The following is a 22,244-nucleotide window of genomic DNA, read 5'->3' on the forward strand; positions in this document are numbered from 1 at the left end:
GGATCAGTCTCAGCAGAATGCGTGGTATATGCGGCTATATTGCAGTTTTATTTCATTCCCGTCTCCAAGGGGTAGTCCACTTCACAAACAACAACTTCAAGCAGCTACCAATTCTAACAATGGGCGCCAAGGTGAACAAAGAACACATTTTCAGATTCTGGGTCGATATCCAGGAAACAATGGAAACTGTTGATTAAATCATTGCAGATGGAGTTAGAGAGACATAGAGGCAGATAGCACGGAAACAGGCCCTTCAGCCCAACTCGCTTGTGCTAAGCAGGATGCCCCATTTACGCTAGTCACACCTCCCCGTGTTTGGCCCACATCCTAACAAAACTTTCCCGTCCATGTCTCTGTCCAATGTTTGCTAAATATTGTCAGGGTACCTGCCTCAACTACCTTCTCTGGCAGCTCGATCCATGCACCCACCGCCCTCTGAGTGAAAAAGTTGCCCCTCATGTTCCTATTCGATCTTTCCCCTCTAACCTTAAACCTATGTCCTTTGGTTCTTGATTTCCCTACTCCGGCTAAATGACTAATCGCATTCACTCTATCTATTTCCCTCATTAATTTATACGCCTCTAGAAGATCGCCACGAAAACCTCCTGCAGTCCAAGAAATAAAGTCCTAGTCTGCCCCAACCTCTCCCTATAGCTCAAAACCTCAAGTCCCGGCAACATCCTCGTAAATCTTCTCTGCACTCTTTCGAGTGAAACGACATAGCTTCCTGTGGCATGGTGACCAAGACTGAACACAATACTCCAAGTACACAAACATAGGAACAAAGACCTGCAGATGCTGGTTAATACACTGAAGGACACAAAGTGCTGAAATAATTCAGCAGGTCTCTGGAGAACATAGATGGGTGATGTTTCAAGTCGTGACCCTTGTTCAGATCTCTAAATGCAGTCTCATCATCCTCTCGTACCATTGTAACATAACGTCTCGACTTCGATACTCAATGTCCTGATTAATGAAGACCAAAGTACCGAAACTGAATGAGCAGAACTGGATTATGTCAAGTAAATTTAGTTTAGTTAAGAGACTTTCGTTTACAGGCCCTTCGGCCCATCGAGTCCGTGCCGACCAGCAATCCCCAACCACCAACACTATCCTACATAGACACACCAGGGACAAGTTACAATGATACCAAGACAATTAGTCGCCAAGCCTGTACGTCTTTGGAGCGTGGGAGGAAACTGGAGCACGCGGAGTAAACCTACGCAGGTGACGGGGAGAACGTACAAACTCCATACAGACAGCACCCGTAGTCTGGATGGAACCCAGGTACCTTCATCACCAGGAGTAACATGCCGACACCTCCATCATTACATGCAAGACAGTCTCAATAACTTCGAACGTCAGCTCCTAAATGCATAAAGGAACGCAACCAAGTGAGATTGATGAGCTGTGACGTGCAGGGCAATGGGTCACAAGCTAGATCAGGTTGGGTCAGATTGGTGAGCTGTTTTTTGACCAGCATAGACGCAATGGGCCAAATGGCCTCCCCTCTGTGTGGCAAATTTTCTATGATTCCACAGAACTTAACCAAAGGTGAATGTGTCGCAAGGAACTGCAGATGCTGGTATATTCCGAATCTATAATCACCAAATGCTGGAGTAACTCAGGCAGCATCTCTGGAGAAAAAGAATAGGTGATGTTTTGTGTCTGAGGTCCTGTTTAGAACAATTTGTTCTTTAGTAATCTTCGTGATCATTGAACAAAAGTTCAAAACAACTGGAATTCAGAGTAAAGTTGAAAAAATATAGATAAATTATTCTGTTTAAGAAGGAACTGCAGATGCTGGAAAAATCGAAGGTAGACAAAAATGCTGGAGAAACTCAGCGGGTGAGGCAGCATTTATGGAGCGAAGGAATAGGTAACGTTTCGGGTCGAGACCCTTCATTAGATTATTCTGACCGTTTTCTCATCCAAGTACAGATACTACCTGACTCAGGTAAGGGTTATATTCCGTAAACCTTTATGTCAATGGGGTTAGGAGGGAGAGATAGATCAGCCATGATTGAATGGCGGAGTAAACTTGATGGGCCGAATGGCCTAATTCTGCTCCTATCACTAATGACCTTATAAATCAGGTTTGACATAAATCCCCATCCGCTGCCCGAAATAACTCGCTGGGAGTATGAACAGTCTCAGCAGCGTCCAGGGCACTTTCTGCCACGCACGGCCCTCTGGGTAAGCACCACCGCCATTGCCGGCTTGTTTGCCATGTAAATGTGAGTGATCGTACAGTGTCGTGGACATTACAAACTGCCCTGATTGCACCAACGACTGAGTACAGAGTTGTTCACATAAGTGCGTAAGTCGTAGAATGTTTAGTTTAGTTTAGAGATACAGCGCGGAAACAGGCCCTTCGGTCCGCGCCGACCAGCGATCCCCGCACATTAACACTATCCGACACCCACTAGGGACAATCTTTACATTTACCAAGCGAATTAACCTACAAACCTGTACGTCCTTGGAGTGTGTGGGAGGAAACCGAAGATCTCAGAGAAACCCCACGCAGATCACGGGGAGAACGTACAAACTCCGTACAGACTCGTAATCAGGATGGAACCCGGGTCTCCGGCGCTGCATTCGCTGTAAGGCAGCAACTCTACCGCTGCACCACCGTGACCTTCTGCCTGTACAGCTATGTGATTTTGTTAGGTTATAAATGCCTCTCTTTAAGAGCTTCAGATTTGTTCAGGTAACCTTTGACAGTTTTTTCAACACTGCCTTTGTCAAGCTACACTGAGTGTGGTGTTAACTGCGCAATCCTAAATTACACTGCAGTTCAATCACCCCGAAGAATGGGAGAGGCCCGCCTTTAAAACTTCCGTGGAATTTTATGAAGGAAAGTAATGTGGCAGAATTAAATCACTTGGAGTTCTATGGTTCCGTTTCAATCCGTTATGAAATATTAATGTACATTGGCAAGTGCGTGAAAGCTTAAATAAATTAGCAGTGATTTTACATTAAAGCTCTAACATTAAAGGGGTAAAATTACTCGTCCCAACAGGGAATAACAAGAAATGGATTTGCTCTTTTTTAAAATACACAACCAGGTTTTGTTGGCAAATTAGTTTTCATTTACCCCGTTGAACGTGGCACTTCTGCAACTTCCTGATGCGTGTCACAGTGAAACGCAAGAATCTAAACTTACTGACTGATTGTATACACGGTATCCATCAGGACTCCAATAAACATATATTGAAACATATAAGATTGTTAAGGGTTTGGACACGCTAGAGGCAGGAAACATGTTCCCGATGTTGGGGGAGTCCAGAACCAGGGGCCACAGTTTAAGAATAAGGAGTAGGCCATTTTAACGGAGACGAGGAAACACTTTTTCTCACAGAGAGTGGTGAGTCTGTGGAATTCTCTGCCTCAGAGGGCGGTGGAAGCTGGTTCTCTGGATGCTTTCAAGAGAGAGCTAGATAGGGTTCTTAAAAAGAGTCAGGGGATATAGGGAGAAGGCAGGAACGGGGTATTGATTGTGGATGATCAGCCATGATCACATTGAATGACGGTGCTGGCTCGAAGGGCCAAATAGCCTACTCCTGCACCTATTATCTATTGTCTATAGACACAACACTGCTGTTGTCCTTGTGAAGTCAGACACAAAATGCTGGAGTAACTCAGCAGGTCAGTCAGCATCTCTGGATGGAAGGAATGGGTGACATGAAGAAGGGTCTCGACCCGAAACGTCACCCACTCCTTCTCTCCATGGATGCTGCCTGTCCCGCTGAGTTACTCCAGCATTTTGTGTCCATCTTCGGGTTAAACCAGCATCTGCCGTTCCTTCCTATACAGCCCTTGTGAAGTCTTGTGGCACAGTTTGAGTTTTAGTTTAGTTTATTGTCACGTGTACCGAGGTTCAGTGAAAAGCTTTTGTTGCGTGCTAACCAGTCAGTGGAAAGACAATACATGATTGCAATCGAGCCATTCACAGTGTATAGTTACATGATAAAGGGAGTAGCATGAATAATGTTTAGTGCAAGATAAAGCCAGTCAAGTCCCATCAAAGATAGTCCGAGGGTCTCCAATGGCTTTGAACTATTTTCTGAAAATCAAAGATGTTAAGAGACATATTATGAGAAACCCTGACAGTCAGCAAAGCTAACCACAGGCTAGCTGAGGCCTGGAAACTGATTTTAGGGCAAGACTTCCTCACTGGATACCGTGAGATCAGCCTCTACTCAAAGTTCACTGCTGGAGCCTAGGGTGCTTCAAGTCAACAGAAAAGGCTCTCTGTCTGAATTAAAAGGTATTAGCTATGAGGAGAGGTTGGACAAACTTGAATTGTTTTCCCTTAAGCCCCAGAGGGGCGACCTGATAGAAAGAAGCAGATAAAGTTACAAGAGACATCGGTCGAGTAGACAGTCAGAATCTTTCTCTCAGGGTGGAGATGTCAAAGACTTGAGGGTGTAGCCTTAAGGTGAAAAGATTCAAATGCTGTTCTGTGTTCAAGTGAGTTTATTGTCATGTGTCCCTGATAGGACCATGAAATTCTTGCTTTGCTTCAGCACACAGAACATAGTAGGCATTTACTACAAAACAGATCAATGTGTCCATATACCATTATATAAATATATACACACATAAACAAATAAACTGATAAAGTGCAAATAGCAGATAATGGGCCACCAATAATCAGTGTTTTGTCCGTGCCAGGTTTAATAGCCTGATGGCTGTGGGGAAGTAGCTATTCCTGAACCTGGTTGTTGCAGTCTTCAGGCTCCTGTACCTTCTACCTGAAGGTAGCAGGGAGATGAGTGTGTGGCCAGGATGGTGTCTTCTATGTGTAGGAAGGAACTGCAGTTGCAGGTTTACACTGAAGATCAACACAAAATGCTGGAGTAACTCAGCGGGGCAGGCAGCATCGCAGGAGAGAAAGATTGGGTGACTTTTGGGTCTGAAGTAACATAGCTGTATTGTATGTTTAAGAAAGAACTGCAGATGCTGGAAAAATCGAAGGTAGATAAAATTGCTGGAGAAACTCAGTGGGTGAGGCAGCATCTATGGAGCGAAGGAATAGGTGACGTTTCGGATCGAGACCCTTTTTCAGACTGATGTCGGGGGGGGGGTGCAGAAAAAAGAACGGAAGAGGCGGAGACCTGGGCTGTGGGAGAGCTGGGAAGGGGAGTGGAAAGAGGGAGAAAGCAGGGACTACCTGAAATTGGAGAAGTTAATGTTCATACCGCTGGGGTGTAAACTGCCCAAACGAAATATGCGGTGCTGCTCCTCCGATTTGCGGTGGGGACTCACTCTGGCCATGGAGGAGGCCCAGGACAGAAAGGTCGGATTCGGAATGGGAGGGAGAGTTGAAGTGCTAGGCCACCGGGAGATCAGGTTGGTTAACGCGAACTGAGCGGAGGTGTTAGGCGAAGCGATCGCTGAGCCTGCGCTTGGTCTCACCCATGTAGAGCAGTTTATTTAGTATATTTGTTTGTCTTGTATTGTATTATGGTGGTGGGATCTGTTTTGTTTTCTTGTATTGTAAATATTATTTTTAATAATTAAATAAATTGTTTGATTTTCAGATTTTTTTTAAAATAAAAAAGTCTTCATGCTCAACCTTGAAGGGAGACTTGAGCAGAGCCTAGTTTAGTTTAAAGATACAGCGGGGAGACAGGCCCTTCTGCCCACTGTGTCTGCACTGACCAGCGATCCCCGTACACGAGCTCTATCCTATACACCAGGGACAATTTACAATTTTATCAAAGCCAGTTAACCTGCAAACCCGCACGCCTTTGGAGTGTGGGAAGAATCCGGAGCACCCGATGAAAACCCACGCAGTCACAGGGAGAACATGCAAATAGACAATAGACAATAGGTGCAGGAGTAGGCCATTCGGCCTTTCGAGCCAGCACCGCCATTCAATGTGATCATGGCTGATCATCCACAATCAGTACCCCGTTCCTGCCTTCTCCCCATATCCCCTGACTCCGCCGTCTTTAAGAGTCCTATCCAGCTCTCTCTTGAAAGCATCCAGAGAACCGGCCTCCACTTATTACAGGCAATCTGAGGCAGAGAATTCCACACCTGGAATTCTCAGCACCTGTAGTCAAGATCGAACCTGGGTCTCTGGTGCTGTGAGGCAGCAGTTCGACCATGCCATATAAACCATATAACCATATAACAATTACAGCACGGAAACAGGCCATCTCGGCCCTACAAGTCCGTGCCGAACAACTTTTTTCCCTTAGTCCTACCTGCCTGCACTCATACCATAACCCTCCATTCCCTTCTCATCCATATGCCTATCCAATTTATTTTTAAATGATACCAACGAACCTGCCTCCACCACTTCCACTGGAAGCTCATTCCACACCGCTACCACTCTCTGAGTAAAGAAGTTCCCCCTCATGTTACCCCTAAACTTCTGTCCCTTAATTCTGAAGTCACTAGAGCTGAGGGGAGAGAGGCCATGAAGTGGTTGACGTTGTTGTGGACTTAGCAAGCACTTTGATCTCATTTATTTTTTGAGAAGATGATTGCCAGGCTCCCATACTGACACAGATTTCCTGCCTCCGCTATCTTTGGTGTTTTTATTTCTGCAGGCCATCAATGTTCTCTCTCTGCTATTGTGCTTGCTCTGCATGCTCCTCACTTAATGGGCAGGGAGGTAGCTCCCCGACTCTGGGAGATACGGCCGCTGTAACTAAACAGCAGCCCTCGCAGAGTTTAATGACCCACTCAACATCTTTAATAAGCAACAAACATGACTGAGTGGGCGTGCCTGCTAACACAAACTCCCAGCGCAACTCACCAGTTTCCAGGGTAACCTGGTTGAGCTAAATATACACTGCAGAACACAATGCAAGACTCCCAAGTTGCATTTCACTAGCAGTCACACTGGGGCCCATCTCCGACATAATGTGACTTCATTTGCTGCTCGTCTGACAACCGGTGGAGATTTGTCAAATACATATGGGGCGGCACGGTGGCGCAGCGGTAGAGTTGCTGCCTCACAGCGCCAGAGACCCGGGATCCATCCTGACCGCGGGGGCTGTTTGTACGGAGTTTGTACGTTCACCCCCATGACCAGCGTGGGTTTTCTCCGAGATGTTCCGTTTCCTCCCACACTCCAAAGACGTACAGGTTTGTAGGTTAATTGGCTTGGTGAGTGCAGTGGCGGAAATCGCGATCAAAATATGGAGGGTCCCCGACGTCTCTGGCCACCCCCGGGCTTGGGGGGGGGGGTCACTCGGGTGGGGACGGGGATGGTCCAGTGACGGTTCGGCGGCGATTGCAGCGCCGGAGAGCCGGGATCGATCCTGGCTGCGGGTGAGGCGCAGGTCTGTGTCCAGGGCTGCCGTTGTGACCCTATGACCTGGGCACGTCTCCCTCCTCCAATCACCGCACTCTAACCCTCAGTCCCACCCCCACTGTCTTGCGGAAAGCGGAGATTTCACCGGGTTTTTAAATCCGGATTAGAAAAAATGGGGAGGGGGGGGGGGTCGGGGTGGCGTGTCCCCCCTGGCTCCCCCGGGATTTCCGCCACTGGGCGTGTTTGTAAATTGTCCCTAGTGTGTGTAGGATAGTGTTAATGTGAGGGAATCGCTGGTCGGCGCCCTTTGGGAAAACTGGGAAAGGCAGAAAGTCATTCAGTTGTTAATATGATTGCCTGTAAAGTGGAAGTAAGGGGATCAGTGGAAGAACAGCACGGTGGAGCAGCGGTAGAGTTGCTGCCTCACAGCACCAGAGACCTGGATTCGATCCTGACTACGAGTGCTGTCTGTTTGCAAGTTCTCCCTGTGACCACGTGGGCTTTCTCCAGGTGCTCCGGATTCCTTCCACACGTCAAAGATGTTCAGGTTTGGAGGTTAATTGGCTTTGGTAAAATTGTGAAATTTCCCCTAGTGTGTAGGATAGTGATATTTTACGGGGTGATCGCTGGTCGGTGCGGACTCCGTGGGCCGAAGGTCCTGTTTCCCCGCTGTTAAGTCTAAAGAGTCCAAAGGTCAATGGAATTTAAGGCAACATTGCGGATTGTGACAATGTTCCCGAAATATTAACCTTGTATTTAGCATATAATTCATCAGAGATCTGTAGAAATTTGGATAATAAGGCGATCAGAGGTTAGGAATGGGAAGGAGGAGTCTGAGGAGTCCGACCCAAAACGTTTCCAAGTTCTCCAGAGATGCTGCTTGACCCGTTGAGTTACTCCAGCATTTTGAGTCCATCTTTGGCAGTGGGCTGAGGGAGGGTTGAGAAGGGGAGGACAAAGTAGGGCCTATGTTTTGAACTTTGAAGTCAATGGTCAAAGACTATACATGATTGATTACAATTGAGCCGTCCTCAGCTTACAGATACAGGATAAAGGGAGTAACATTCCATATAGACTTGTAGATTCCAGTTAAGTCCAATCAAAAATAGTCTGAGGGTCTCCAATGAGGTAGACAGTAGTTCAGGGCTGGTCTCTATTGTTGGAGGATGGTTCAGTTGCCTGATAACAGCTGGGAAGAACGTCACCCATTCCTTCTCTCCAGAGAAGCTGCCTGTCCCGCTGAGTTACTCCAGCTGTTTGTGCCTATCTTCGTGTAATCGGTGTATCTTCAGTTCACCTTTAATGAGTTGGTCGGCTTCAATGAGATCCCACCTGCTATGGAGCGGGACCCAAGTGGCTCGTGTATAGGCAGACATGGAAACACAAGAGTATAGAGCACGCCAGATGTTGGCGGTGATGGTGGCCATTGGAGGCTACCAAGCCCAAGATAAAAGGAACCCTTGCGGGTGGAACCTTTCCATTGCCAGATGCAATGTGGTACCCAGGTGGGTTTCTCCGCTGTAAGTTACGCAAGAACAGGTTGAAGCCAGCTCCCGGTACTGTGTCCACAACACACTTGCTGTTGCATATTCATTCCCGCAAAACCCAAGAGTAACACCAATAATACATTACACAGTAACTGATAACATTGAAAATTCCCTGCTCTCTACCCAGGCATATCATATACACAGAGTGAATATCTGACACATGTACATTTGTACATGAACCACATAGAGCATCAACCAGTACAGCACAAGAACAGGACATTTTCTTCGGAGATGCTGACTGACCCGCTGAGTTTAGTTTAGTGATATGTTGCTGAAACAGGCCCTTCGGCCCACCGGGTCCGCGCCGACCAGCGATCCCCGCACATTAACACTATCCTACACCCACTAGGGACATTTTTTTAATTTACCAAGCCAATTAACCTACAAACCTGCACGTCTTTGGAGTGTGGATGGAATTCGAAGATCTCGGAGAAAAACCCATGCAGATCACGGGGAGAACGTACAGACTCAGCACTGACAGCATCGGCAGTCAGGATCGAACGCGGGTCTCCGGCGCTGCATTGGCGGTAAGGCAGCAACTCTACCGCTGCGCCACCGTGACTGCCCGAAGTTACTCCACCATTTTATGTCCGTCGTTGCTATAAACCAGCAAGACCATCATAAGCACCTGAGCATAGTCCATAGCCCTCCGTATCCATGTGCCTGTCCAAAAGTCCAAGAGCTACTATATCGTAGCTGCCTCCACCACCACCTCTGGCAGCGTGTTCCAGGCACTCACCACCCTCTGTGTAAAAAAACCTGCCCCACACATCTCCTTTAAACTTTGTCCCTCTCACCACAAAGCTGTGCCCCCCCACTCTCACCACAAAGCTGTGCCCCCCCTCACCACAAAGCTGTGCCCCCCCCTCACCACAAAGCTGTGCCCCCCCCTCACCACAAAGCTGTTCCCCCCCCACCACAAAGCTGTGCCCCCCCCCCTCACCACAAAGCTGTGCCCCCCCCTCACCACAAAGCTGTGCCCCCCCCTCACCACAAAGCTGTGCCCCCCCCTCTCACCACAAAGCTGTGCCCCCCATCACCACAAAGCTGTGCCCCCCCCCTCACCACAAAGCTGTGCCCCCCCTCACCACAAAGCTGTGCCGCCCCTCACCACAAAGCTGTGCCCCCCCCTCACCACAAAGCTGTGCCGCCCCTCACCACAAAGCTGTGCCCCCCCCCCTCACCACAAAGCTGTGTTCCCCCCCCCTCTCACCACAAAGCTGTGCCCCCCCCCTCACCACAAAGCTGTGCCCCCCCTCACCACAAAGCTGTGCCCCCCCCCCCTCAACACAAAGCTGTGCCCCCCCCCCCCCACCACAAAGCTGTGCCCCCCAGTATTTGATTCTTCCAATCTGGGGAAAAAGGTTCTGACTGTCCAATTCTGACATTTTATTAGTACGGGTGTCAGAGGTTATGGGGAGAAGGCAGAAGAATGGGGCTAGGAGGGAGAGAGAGATCAGCCTTGATTGAATGGCGGAGTAGACTTGATGGGCCGAATGGCCTAATTCTACTCCTATCTCTTACGATCTTATGATTTTCTGAGTTTATAAAGTTTTTTAGATTAATTACAAAGAGGTACAAATGTGGAAGTCATCGCGTTCAAGAAGGAACTGCAGATGCTGGAAAATCGAAGGTAGACAAAAATGCTGGAGAAACTCAGCGGGTGCAGCAGCATCTATGGAGCGAAGGAAATAGGCAACGTTTCGGGGCCGAAACCCTTCTTCAGTCTGAAACGTTGCCTATTTCCTTCGCTCCATAGATGCTGCCGCACCCGCTGAGTTTCTCCAGCACTTTTGTCTACCTTGGAAGTCTTTGCCACAGAAGCCTGTGAAGGCCAAGCCAATAGATATTTTTAAGACAGTTTCTTGATTAGTACAGGTGTCAGGGGTTATGGGGAGAAGGGAAAGATAGATCAGCCATAATTGAATGGCGTAGACTTGATGGGCCGAATGGCCTAATTCTGTTCTTACCACTTATGAACTTATGAATATCATACCCCAGTGGAGCTTTGAGCTTGATATCTTTCGACGACCTGTGCTGGACACAATTCTTCCGCTCAGATACAAAGTAACTTCACCTTGCAGTCCCCCCAGCTCATTATTGAGTAGTTAAAGTACTGCACGATTTCCCAGCTTATCCAGATCCTTTCATGATGACGGCAAATCATATTCGTCATCCTCCCGTTCTCACACACTAGTTTCTTTATATGGAGTTTTCTAAACTTATTCCCAGAGTCTCTATTATTCTTTTTTCAAGGTTCTCTCAGATAACATTAATTAGCTAACCCTGAACTTCTGCAAATTTATCAATCCCATTTCTTTGAACCACAACAGCCTTCATAAATTGTCGGGCAACAATCTTTCAGGGTTCTGTAACTGTAATAAATATCACCTCTGTGACACAAAGTAATAGCAACCATTCCAAGTCGACTTCAGCTCAGATTAGTTTCAGTTTAGTTTATTGTCACGTGTAGCGATGTGCAGTGAAAAGCTTTTGTTGTGTGCAAACGAGTCAGCGGAAAGACAATACATGATTACAATCAACCCGTTTGCAGTGTTGATACATGCGGTTCTGGCTCGAAGGGCCGAATGGCCTCGTCCTGCATCTATTTTCTATTTTCTATGATAAGGGAATAACATTTAGAGGGGGGATCTTATAGAAACATATAAATTTATAAAAGGACTGGACAAGCTAGGTGCAGGAAAAATGTTCCCAATGTTGGGCAAGTCCAGAACCAGGGGCCACAGTCTTAGAATTAAGGGGAGGCCATTTAAGACTGAGGTGAGAAAAAAACTTTTTCACCCAGAGAGTTGTGAATTTGTGGAATTCCCTGCCACAGAGGGCAGTGGAGGCCAAATCACTGGATGGATTTAAGAGAGAGTTAGATAGAGCTCTAGGGGCTAGTGGAGTCAAGGGATATGAGGAGAAGACAGGCATGGGTTATTGATTGGGGACGATCAGCCATGATCACAATGAATGGCTGTGCTGGCTCGAAGGGCCGAATGGCCTCCTCCTGCACCTATTTTCTATGTTTCTATGCATGGTAAAGCCAGTAAAGTCCGATCAAAGATAGTCCGAGGGTCACCAACCCTTTTCTGGTAGCATTTCTAACTGCATTGATGGGATTTGCAACTATTTTCCCTTACAACTATTGTATCTATAATTTATTTGTTCGAATTTTAGTTCTCATTTTAGAGTCAAAGAGTCATACAGCATGGAAACATGTCATCACTGGGTGCCCGCTCTACTACCCACCAAATGGAGCTGAGTCAGGGCCTGGCAGACATTGATGCCAACAGAGACAACAACCTGCTCAACACCCGGCTTGAGATCTAACTATTCCTTTGGTTTATGTTTCATTCGCAAGAAGAAGAAGAAGAAGCAGGTCATTCGGCCCAACTTCCCCATGCCGACTTTTTCCCAAACATTCAACATTTTGGTCAAACATTCTTTCTTAGATTTCCTCATCTCTGCTTCAGTTTTCTCCAGTTTCTATAATCGCCTTATTTTTGTAATCTACCCCGCACTTATCACGTGATTGCTTGAAATTAATGCAAGTTATAACTGGCCATTGTTTATGCTCCATGAATATCCCTTCATCTGACCACCATCATGGTGTCTTTACATCCCTATACGGTAGAGTTGTTGCCTTACAGAGACCCGGGTTCGATCCTGACTACGGGTGCTGCCTGTGCGGAGTTTGTACGTTCTCCCCGTGACCTGCGTGGGTTTCACCCGGGATCGCCGGTTTCCTCCCACACTCCAAAGACGGACAGGTTTGTCGGTTAACTGGTTTGGTATAATTGTAAATTGCGAGGATCGCTGGTCGGCGCGGACTCGGTGGGCCGAAGGCCCTGTTTCCACGCTGTATCTCTTAACTAAAAACCCACGTGGGTTTCCTCCAGGTGCTCCGGTTACCTGCCACATACCAAAGATGTGTGGGTTTGTAGATTAATTAGCCTCTGTAAAAATAAATGCCCCCTAATGTGTAGGGAGTGGGCGAGTTAGTTGGATAACAGAATTAGCGTGAGTGTGTGATTAATGGTCGGCTTGGACTCGATGGGCCAAAGGGCCTGTTTCCATGCTGGATCTCGCGATTAACAACAGGAAACAAAGTCAGATTTATTGACAATAAAAGGATATTCACTGATGAATAAGATTCTTTAAATACAGAAGAAAATATCACGCTGCTGCCTCACAGCACCAGAGACGCAGGTTCAATCCTGACCTTGTGTGTTGTCTGTATGGAGTTTGCACGTTATCCCTGTGGCCATGTGGGATTCCTCTGGGTGCCTCTGAGTTTCCTCCAACACTCCAAGGACGTGCGGGTTTGGAGGTTAATCGGCTTTCTGTAAATTGTCCCTGATGTAGGGAGTGAATGTGAAAGTGGGGTAACATGAAACGAGTGTGAACAGATGTTCGCCGGTCAGCATGGACTCGGTGGGCCGAAGGGCCTGTTTCCATGCCTTATCTCTGAACTAAACTTATAATCAGAAGCGAGAATACACATTGAGCAGTGTTACCCATGTCAAATTTATTCAGTCCATGTTATCTGAAGTTTGATTTTCCAAGAGTTAAAACAGAAAGTTGTATTTCAATATAACACAGATGATAATAGAAGTTCAGAAACTTAAAGGTTTGCTTTGAAAAAATCTTATTCCCAAAGGCAACTTAGTTAAAGCTATTTGTACAGACCAAATATGTGCTCTGATGTGCAGAAGCTCATTAGCCAACATATTGTACGTGAATCTTGCCCGATAGTTATTGCAGAGGTATGTGGTGTCAATATGCAACCTAAAACCTACTTCATTGATTCTGCTCCTCTGCGTGGCGCAACATATATAGATCACAAAATGAGCGCCATCTCACTGTTGCAACACAAACAAAAATGGAGTTAAATTACAATGTGACAAGGGTACAACACTTATCCATTGATTTACATGCTCCGTGACTTGTTGCGGAAATGTACACAGAGTTAATGTATGTTAGCAAATAAAATCCATGGTACACACAATGAGCCCGGACCCTTCCGATTCAATTCTTTGAGAGAGCAATCGAAAACATATCTAACCTGCCTAGTGGTGGATTGTCACCTTGTCGTGGTGGAGAAGCTTGTGTGGACCTGAGATCCTGAGAGCGATGCCGTCTGGAGCGATGCTCCTGGTAGGGTGACCCAAGGCGGTAAGGTCGAGGGGGGAGGTCTCTGACAAAGAGCAAGACCTCAACGGTGGAACAGGTGGAGGACGATGGCTGACCTTAGTGGAGCGTCACAACGGCTGGGAAGGCGGATGAAGGCTGCAGCAGAAAAGGGTCTCCGGTCGTCTTGGACTCCATGCCACTGGATCCTGACCCAGATACAAATTATCTTTGTATGCGTTGTTGTCACCTTCCCCTTGCTACCAATGATCTATTCTACATTTTCTTTGAGCTTCGTCCCCTTTGATGTCTCAATTTCACACCTTACCCTTCCATATCTCTGTGTCTCCCTCTACCCTGACTCCCAGTCTGAAGAAGTGGCTTGACCCGAAACGTGGCCCGAAGGAATGAATGAATAATGAATGAATGAATTTGTTTATTGGCCAAGTATTCACATACAAGGAATTTGCCTTGGTGCTCCGCCCGCAAGTGACAACATGACATACAGTGGCAGTTAGGAATGACACATAAACCATTAAACATCACATCACCCATTCCTTCTCTCCAGAGATGCTGCCTGTCCCGCTGAGTTACTCCAGATTTTTGTGTCTCTCTCTCGCAAACACGCACAAATATATATTAAAATTGTTCTCGTTTATTAGATTATTTACAGAGTACTTGGTTTGCCAAATCTGTTGTGCAGTTACAGGTGAGAATGCCATTGTTCTGTCTGGGACATATGACCGTAAAACACTCTTGAGTCTCTTGAACAGCGAGATGTTCCATCCCCTGAAGACACATCACAATTGAAGAGCTACATACAATACGTTCTCATAAAACTCAAAAAAAAATTTGTTTTTTACACAATAATTTGGGACTTCACATCATCTTCAAGAACCAACTTGCGAGATCAAAATTGAAAATCCATTACTCTCAGGATTTTGGCGCGCAAGTGTTTATTTTGTTCTGAATACAACATCCAGTCGTTGGCATTAAGTGCTACATTTTATGTCCCCCCCCCTAGTGCAAGACAATATTCATCTCCAAAACAGTGTGACCTTTCTGTTTATGTATTCAGAGTCGACATCATCGTTTATTTTCCCATCTCCCACCCTGCCTCTCCTAAGCCTCCCGCACCATCTCCTTCCGCTCACCCCCACCGTACCCTCCCCAGCCCACCCTCCTGTAGCCCCCCATCTGTAGCAAGGGAGGATCACCATCGATCAGAAACATCAGCTGGACACAAAATGCTGGAGTAACTCAGTTGGAACCCTCCTTCCCACCCGAAACGTCACCTATTCCTTTTCTCCGGAGATGTTGCCCGACCCACTGAGTTACTCCAGCACTTTGCGCTTATCTTCGGTACAAACCAGCATCTGCAGTTCCTTCCCGCACAATCAGAGACAAGATACATATATATGTGACACGGTGGCACGCTGCCTCACAGCACCAATGACCCGAGTTCGATCCTGACCCAGGCTGCTCTCTGTGTGGAGTGTGCACGCTTCCACCGGGCGCCCCTTTTCATCCCATATCCCAAAGATGTGCGGGCGGGTTTGCAGCTGAATTAACTTAACAATGTGCACGAATATTGCCCCTAGTCTTTCTTCGGGACAAAATGGAGGGGGGAGGGGGCTGTTGGTGGGTTAGTTAACTAAATTGCAGAATTCAATGCTTTTGTATTCATGATATGATGGAGCTAACTCATCTTCAAATGTTCTTTGCAGAATATCTTCCTGATTTAGAAATATGTTCTGTTCCTTCATGTCTTACTTAAAACCCTGTAACTCACCACCCACATAGTACCCCTACTGAAAAAATGAAACCATCCAACGTGATTGCCTAACTATGGGCATCTGAGGATAGACAATGAATGGAAGTAACAGGCAGACCTCATGAAGTCACCGCCCCACCAGAACTAAATATAGGTCATTACCGGCAGAATCAGGTGAATTTTATACACAATAGGTGCAGGAGTAGGCCATTCTGCCCTTCGAGCCAGCATCGCCCTTCACATTGATCATGGCTGATCATCCGCATTCAGTACCCCGTTCCTGCCTTCTCCCCATATCCCTTGACTCCACTATCTTTAAGAAATCTATCCAACTCTCTCTTGAAAGTATCCAGAGAATTGGCCTCCACTGCCTTCTGAGGCAGAGAATTCCACAGATTCACAACTCTCTGGGTGAAAAAGTTTTCAGTCTAAATGGCCTACCCTTTATTCTTAAACTGTGGCCCCTGGTTCTGGACTCCCCCAACATCGGGAACATGTTTCCTGCCTCTAGCTTGTTCAATCCCTTAATCTTATGTGTTTCAATAAGATGCCCTCTCATCCTTCTAAATTCCAGAGTGTACAAGCCCAGTCGCTCCATTCTCTCAGCATATGACAGTCCCGCCATCCCGGGAATTAACCTGGTGAACCTACGCTGGGCTCCCTCAATAGCAAGAATGTCCTTTCTCAAATTTGGAGACCAAAACTGCACACAATACTCCAGGTGTGGTCTATCCAAATTTACTATCCAAGTCTACCAACAACTAGGAATGTGATGGGCAACCTTTTTACCCAAAGGGTGATGAGTGTATGGAACGAGCTGCCAGTGGAGGCAGTTAAGGCAGGTGTGTTCACAATGTATAACTCCTCCCCCTTCTGTCGAGGGGTAAATTGACTGACTCCCCTCCCGCACCCCCCCCCCCATCCTCAAATCTTTGCACATCCCCAATCCTTTCCACTTGGTTCTTGGTTTCTTGGTCCTCCAAAATATTCCAAATGGAATTTAAACTGGAGGTGGTGAAGGGAGGACTTAAGCCAGAAAGGGTTATTGGGATTCACTTTAATTCTACGTTTCATGTATCTTGTCTGTTGGCAGATGAATTTCCCTCCTGGGATAAATAAAGTTGTATCGTAGAAAATTTTGGACAGGTGCATGGATAGGATAGGTTTGGAGAGAATGATCAGCCATGATCACATTGAATGGCGGTGCTGGCTCGAAGGGCCGAATGGCCTACTCCTGCACCTATTGTCTATTGATATGGTCCAAACGCAGGCAGGTGGGCCTAGTGTAGATGGGGCATGTTGATCGGCGTGGACAAGTTGGGCCGAATGGCCTGTTTCCACGCTGTATGACTCTGTGACTCTAACTGGTACAGAAAGCCTGATCTGCACAACATTTCCTATTCCTCAGTCTCACAGATGAATGAACAAGTTCCGCAAAAGGACAGGCCAAGTTCAAAAATTCTCCGCTTCATGGATTAAGTAAAAGCTGTCTTCATTTTGTAAATACAATATACATAAGGGACCTAGGGTCAAATAAAGCAATGTCGGAAGATAGAGTCCTGACAGGTTATAATGTAAATGTCTTCATCATTTACATTTCATTGCCCTATTTGCAAAACCGTGTTAGAAGATCATGAATGACTTAAGAAATGAAAATTAAATTATCATCTAAAGCACGTTCATATATAATTGTACCAGATCAGCGGAAGAAATAAGTGAAAATAGTACTCACAGTGGGGCGGGCAGGGTGGTGCAGCGGTAGAGTTGCTGCCTCACAGAGCCAGAGAACCGGGTTCGATCCTGACTACGGGCACTGTCTGTAGGGACTTTGTACACTCTCCCTGTGACCGGTTTCCTCCCACACTCCAAAGACGACCTGCTTTCTAGGCTAATTGGCTTCAGTAACATTGCAAATTGTCCCCAGTGTGTGGGATGGTGCTAGTGACAATAGAGACAATAGACAATAGGTGCAGGAGTAGGCCATTCAGCCCTTCGAGCCAGCACCGCCATTCAATGTGATCATGGCTGATCATCCCCAATCAGTACCCAGTTCCTGCCTTCTCCCCATATCCCCTATCTTTAAGAGCCCTGTCTAGCTCTCTCTGTAAAGTATCCAGAGAACCTGCCTCCACCTGAGGCAGAGAATCCTAATGTACGGGACTGTCGCTGGTAGGCACGGACTCGATGGGCTGAAGGGCCCGTTTCCGCGCTGCATCTCTAAATTAGTGAATAAAGATTGCAGCAAGTAACAGCTTTACAGATGTGTCATTATTGCCTGCACCTCACCATGCAATGACGGCTGATTCAAACATAATGCCTGAACAACCTTATGTGCCTATGTCTATTCTACATATTCACATACACCGTGTCTGAGCAGCAATTCTGTTTGGCTGTTTGTACACATTGTATAGATCTTAGGAAATAGTAGTGTTTTCAAAAAGTGTTTGGTGAAGCATACGAGATCCTGGAACTCATAAATATAGAGTACACAAAGCAGATAGATGGTGCTGAAACTAAACAAATCACTGGCTGTGTCGCAACAGTAGTGTTGCGTTCAACTCTGGTCACCAAAATGTAGGAAGGATACGAGCGTACTGGAGGAGATGTGGGCGAGATGTACTGTGGGACATGGAGAAGGTTGCTTTTATAGAACAGTACAACAAGGAACAGGCCCTTCGGCCCACGATATCCGTGCTGCACTTAATCAGTGCGGGTGTCAGGGGTTATGGGGGGAAGGCAGGAGAGTGGGGTTAGGAGGGAGAGATAGATTAGCCATGATTGAATGGCGGAGTAGACTTGATGGGCCGAATGGCCTAATTCTGCTCCTATCACTTATGAACATGATGGTGAGCGAACTCTTATCTGTGCCCCATAATCCACATCCCTCCATTCCCTGCCTATCCACGTGCCCAACCAAAAGCCTCTTCAATGCCAATACCTTAGTGGAGCGTCACAAGGGCTGGGAAGGCGGATGAAGGCTGCAGCAGAAAAGGGTCTCCGGCCGTCTTGGACTCCATGCCACTGGATCCTGACCCAGATCTGTCAAGGACTGTGGGGTGGCTGTCTGTGCACCAGTCTCCCCACGTTAAACAAAGTCACGCACGGGCGTCCTCCATATAGGGAATAGCACCCTGGAGACACCCATGGTCAGCCACGAACGAAGGGGGCCTAAGATCTGCCTCTGCTGCTACCCCCTGCAGCGTGTTCAAGGCACTCATTGTACACATGACAGGACAGGAGACAGGAAAAGGCTCTTCAGCCCACAATGTCTGTGCCAACCATGATGCCAAGACCAACTCTTATCTGCCTGGACATAATCCATATCCCTCTGTCCCCTGCATATCCATGTGCCACAATCCACTCTGGTGGCAAAAACAGGAAAGTAGACTATTATCTGAATGGTGGCCGATTAGGAAAAGGGGAGATGCAACGAGACCTGGGTGTCATGATACACCAGTCATTGAAAGTAGGCATGTAGGTGCAGCAGGCAGTGAAGAAAGCGAATGGTATGTTAGCTTTCATAGCAAAAGGATTTGAGTATAGAAGCAGGGAGGTTCTACTGCAGTTGTACAGGGTCTTGGTGAGACCACACTTGGAGTGTTGCGTACAGTTTTGGTCTCCAAATCTGAGGAAAGACATTCTTGCCATAGAGGGAGTACAGAGAAGGTTCACCAGACTGATTCCCGGGATGGCAGGACTTTCATATGAAGAAAGACTGGATAGACTCGGCTTGTACTCGCAAGAATTTAGAAGATTGAGGGGGGATTTTATAGAAACTTACAAAATTCTTAAGGGGTTGGACAGGCTAGATGCAGGAAGATTGTTCCCGATGTTGGGGAAGTCCAGGACAAGGGGTCACAGTTTAAGGATAAGGGGGAAGTCTTTTAGGACCGAGATGAGAAAAACAATTTTCACACAGAGAGTGGTGAATCTGTGGAATTCTCTGCCACAGAAGGTAGTTGAGGCCAGTTCATTGGCTATATTTAAGAGGGAGTTAGATGTGGCCCTCGTGGCTAAAGGGATCAGGGGGTATGGAGAGAAGGCAGGGTTGGGATATTGAGTTGGATGATCAGCCATGATCATATCGAATGGCGGTGCAGGCTCGAAGGGCCGAATGGCCTACTCCTGCACCTATTGTCTATGTTTCTATGTTTCTAACATATCTGCCTCCACCCAGCAACATGTTCCAGGCACTCACCGCCCTCTGTTTAAAAAAAAAAAGCCCCGTACTCTTCTTTAAACTTTGTCCCTCTCATCAGAAAGCTCTGCCTGCTGCTATTTGAATTTTCCATCCTGGAAAAAGGTTCTGACGGTCCAGTCTATCTGCGCCTCTCAAAATGTTACATGCGTTTATCAGGTCTCCCCATTAACTCCGGCGTTCCAGGGAAAACAATCCAAGTCTGTCCAGCCTCTCCCTGTAGCTAATACCTCCTAATCCAGGCAACATTCCGGTAAACCTCATCTGCACTCTTTCCAAAGCTCCCACATCCTGCCTGCACTGGGGCGATCAGAACTGCACGCAATAATCCCAACGCAGCCCCAACTGAAGTCCTTTCGAGCTGCATCGTGGCTTCCTGACGCTAATACTCCTTCCTTGGAACAAAAAACGGAGATTTGACAGGGAGCAACTTAACGACTGTGGAGGAAAGAACTGCAGATGCTGGTTTAACTCGGAGGTAGACATAAAATGCTGGAGTAGCTCAGCGGGACAGGCAGCATCTATGGAGAGAAGGCATGGGCGGTAGACAAGAGTGCTGGAGAAACTCAGCGGGACAGGCAGCATCTATGGAGCGAAGGAAATAGGCAACGTTTCGGGCCGAAACCTCTGTCTTCTTAAATCGCGGATTAGGTCGCCGCAGTGGGACAGCCCCTTAACATTCATTCCCCTGGCTTCACAATTCGCAACTCTCTCGCCTTTTCTCACATTTTTTGTCTTTTCATCTCTGCCTTTAGTCTAAGTGGCTGTCTACTTTTGATTTTTCCAGCATCTGCAGTTCCTTCTAATCCATTCTATCTTTGTCCCGCCCACTCCCCGACATCAATGTGAAGAAGGGTCTCGACCCAAAACGTCGCCCATTCCTTCTCTCTAGAGATGCTGCCTCACCCACTGTTACTCCAGCATTTTGTGTCTACCTTCGAGTTAAACCAGCATCTGCAGTTCTTTCTTCCACATTTCCACCTATCACTTGCCAGTCTTTGTCCAGTCCCTCCTCTCTTCCAGCTTTCTCCCCTTCCCCCCCGCCCCCAGCTCAATCAGTCTGAAGAGGGGCCCCGACCTGAAACGTCACCAATCCATGTTCTCCATAGATGTTGCCAGTCCCGCTGAGTTTCTCCAGCATTTGTGTCATTTTTGTTATAAACCAAATTTGTTATAATTCCTTGTTTCGACATTCTATAGTTTCATAATCTTCTACCTACAGCATTCTCAACGGTTTCGTCTCCACATCTCTTAATAGTAATCTTTTACTCCTCGTTTATGTATAACCTCCCAGCCTCCCGAAGCAAATTAATTTAAAAAAAAATCTTCCAGACCCGAAACGTCACCTATCCATGTTCTCCACAGATGTTGTCTGACCTACCAAGTTACTCCAGCACTCTGTGAAACGTCACCTATCCATGTTCTCTAGAGATGCTGCCTGACCCGCTGAGTTACTCCAGCACTCTGTGAAACGTCACCTATCCATGTTCTCTAGAGATGCTGCCTGACCCGCTGAGTTACTCCAGCACTCTGTGAAACGTCACCAATCCATGTTCTCCACAGATGCTGCCTGACCCATTGAGTTACTCCAGCACTCTGTGAAACGTCACCTATCCATGCTCTCCAGAGATGCTGCCTGACCCGTCGAGTTACTCCAGCACTCTGTGTCCTTTTGTGTATTAACCAGCATCTGCAGTTCCTTGTTTCTCCCATCTGTAATATATTTCCCATTTCCCCACGGCAAGATACAACATTCTATCACACTTGGTATTCTGATGGCATCTGTGGTTTAAGGCGTTCCTTCAGTCATTTCCCAACACCAAATCCATCTCTGATTAACCATGCCCATACAGGAAGATGGCAATGTCACGTTTCAACTGCAGTGAGATTCTCCAGCCATCTTTCTTCCAGGCTGACTCCCACCCTTGAAGCCACCCAGCCCGGCACATCCTAAAAATCTCCCTCCAGCCAGTCGATGCAGCAAAATCACTTGACAATTCTCTATCTAAATATATCGTGCGTTGAGCTGTAATCTCAGAGTGGAATTTGGAACATCTTCAGTGGAAAAGCATTCTCATGTCAGTATTAAAACAATGACGATCAGACAATTAACACCTTCAGCCATTGGTGTGGGAGGCAGGGAGAGAAAAAGCATTTTAAAAATATATTTTATTTTGAGTTTGTACCCAAATATTTCATGGGTTAAAAGACAAAAGCCTGCCTTTCATTTCCTTATCATATAACATTCTCTCAATTTTATTTGCCCAAAATAGGCAATGCTGTTTTTAGGACAAATGGAAGCTCTGAGCAACC

The 22,244-nt window shown here is 46.9% G+C and overlaps 1 protein-coding gene across 10 annotated transcripts in view; it reads right to left on the reverse strand.

Annotated features, from left to right (window-relative positions):
- nav2 (neuron navigator 2) overlaps positions 1–22,244 on the reverse strand; it is a 603,312-nt gene that overhangs the window by 302,593 nt on the left and 278,475 nt on the right. The window lies entirely within an intron of this gene.

This window comes from Amblyraja radiata, chromosome 20 (assembly GCF_010909765.2).
Source record: "Amblyraja radiata isolate CabotCenter1 chromosome 20, sAmbRad1.1.pri, whole genome shotgun sequence".
Taxonomy (NCBI): Eukaryota; Metazoa; Chordata; class Chondrichthyes; order Rajiformes; family Rajidae; genus Amblyraja; species Amblyraja radiata.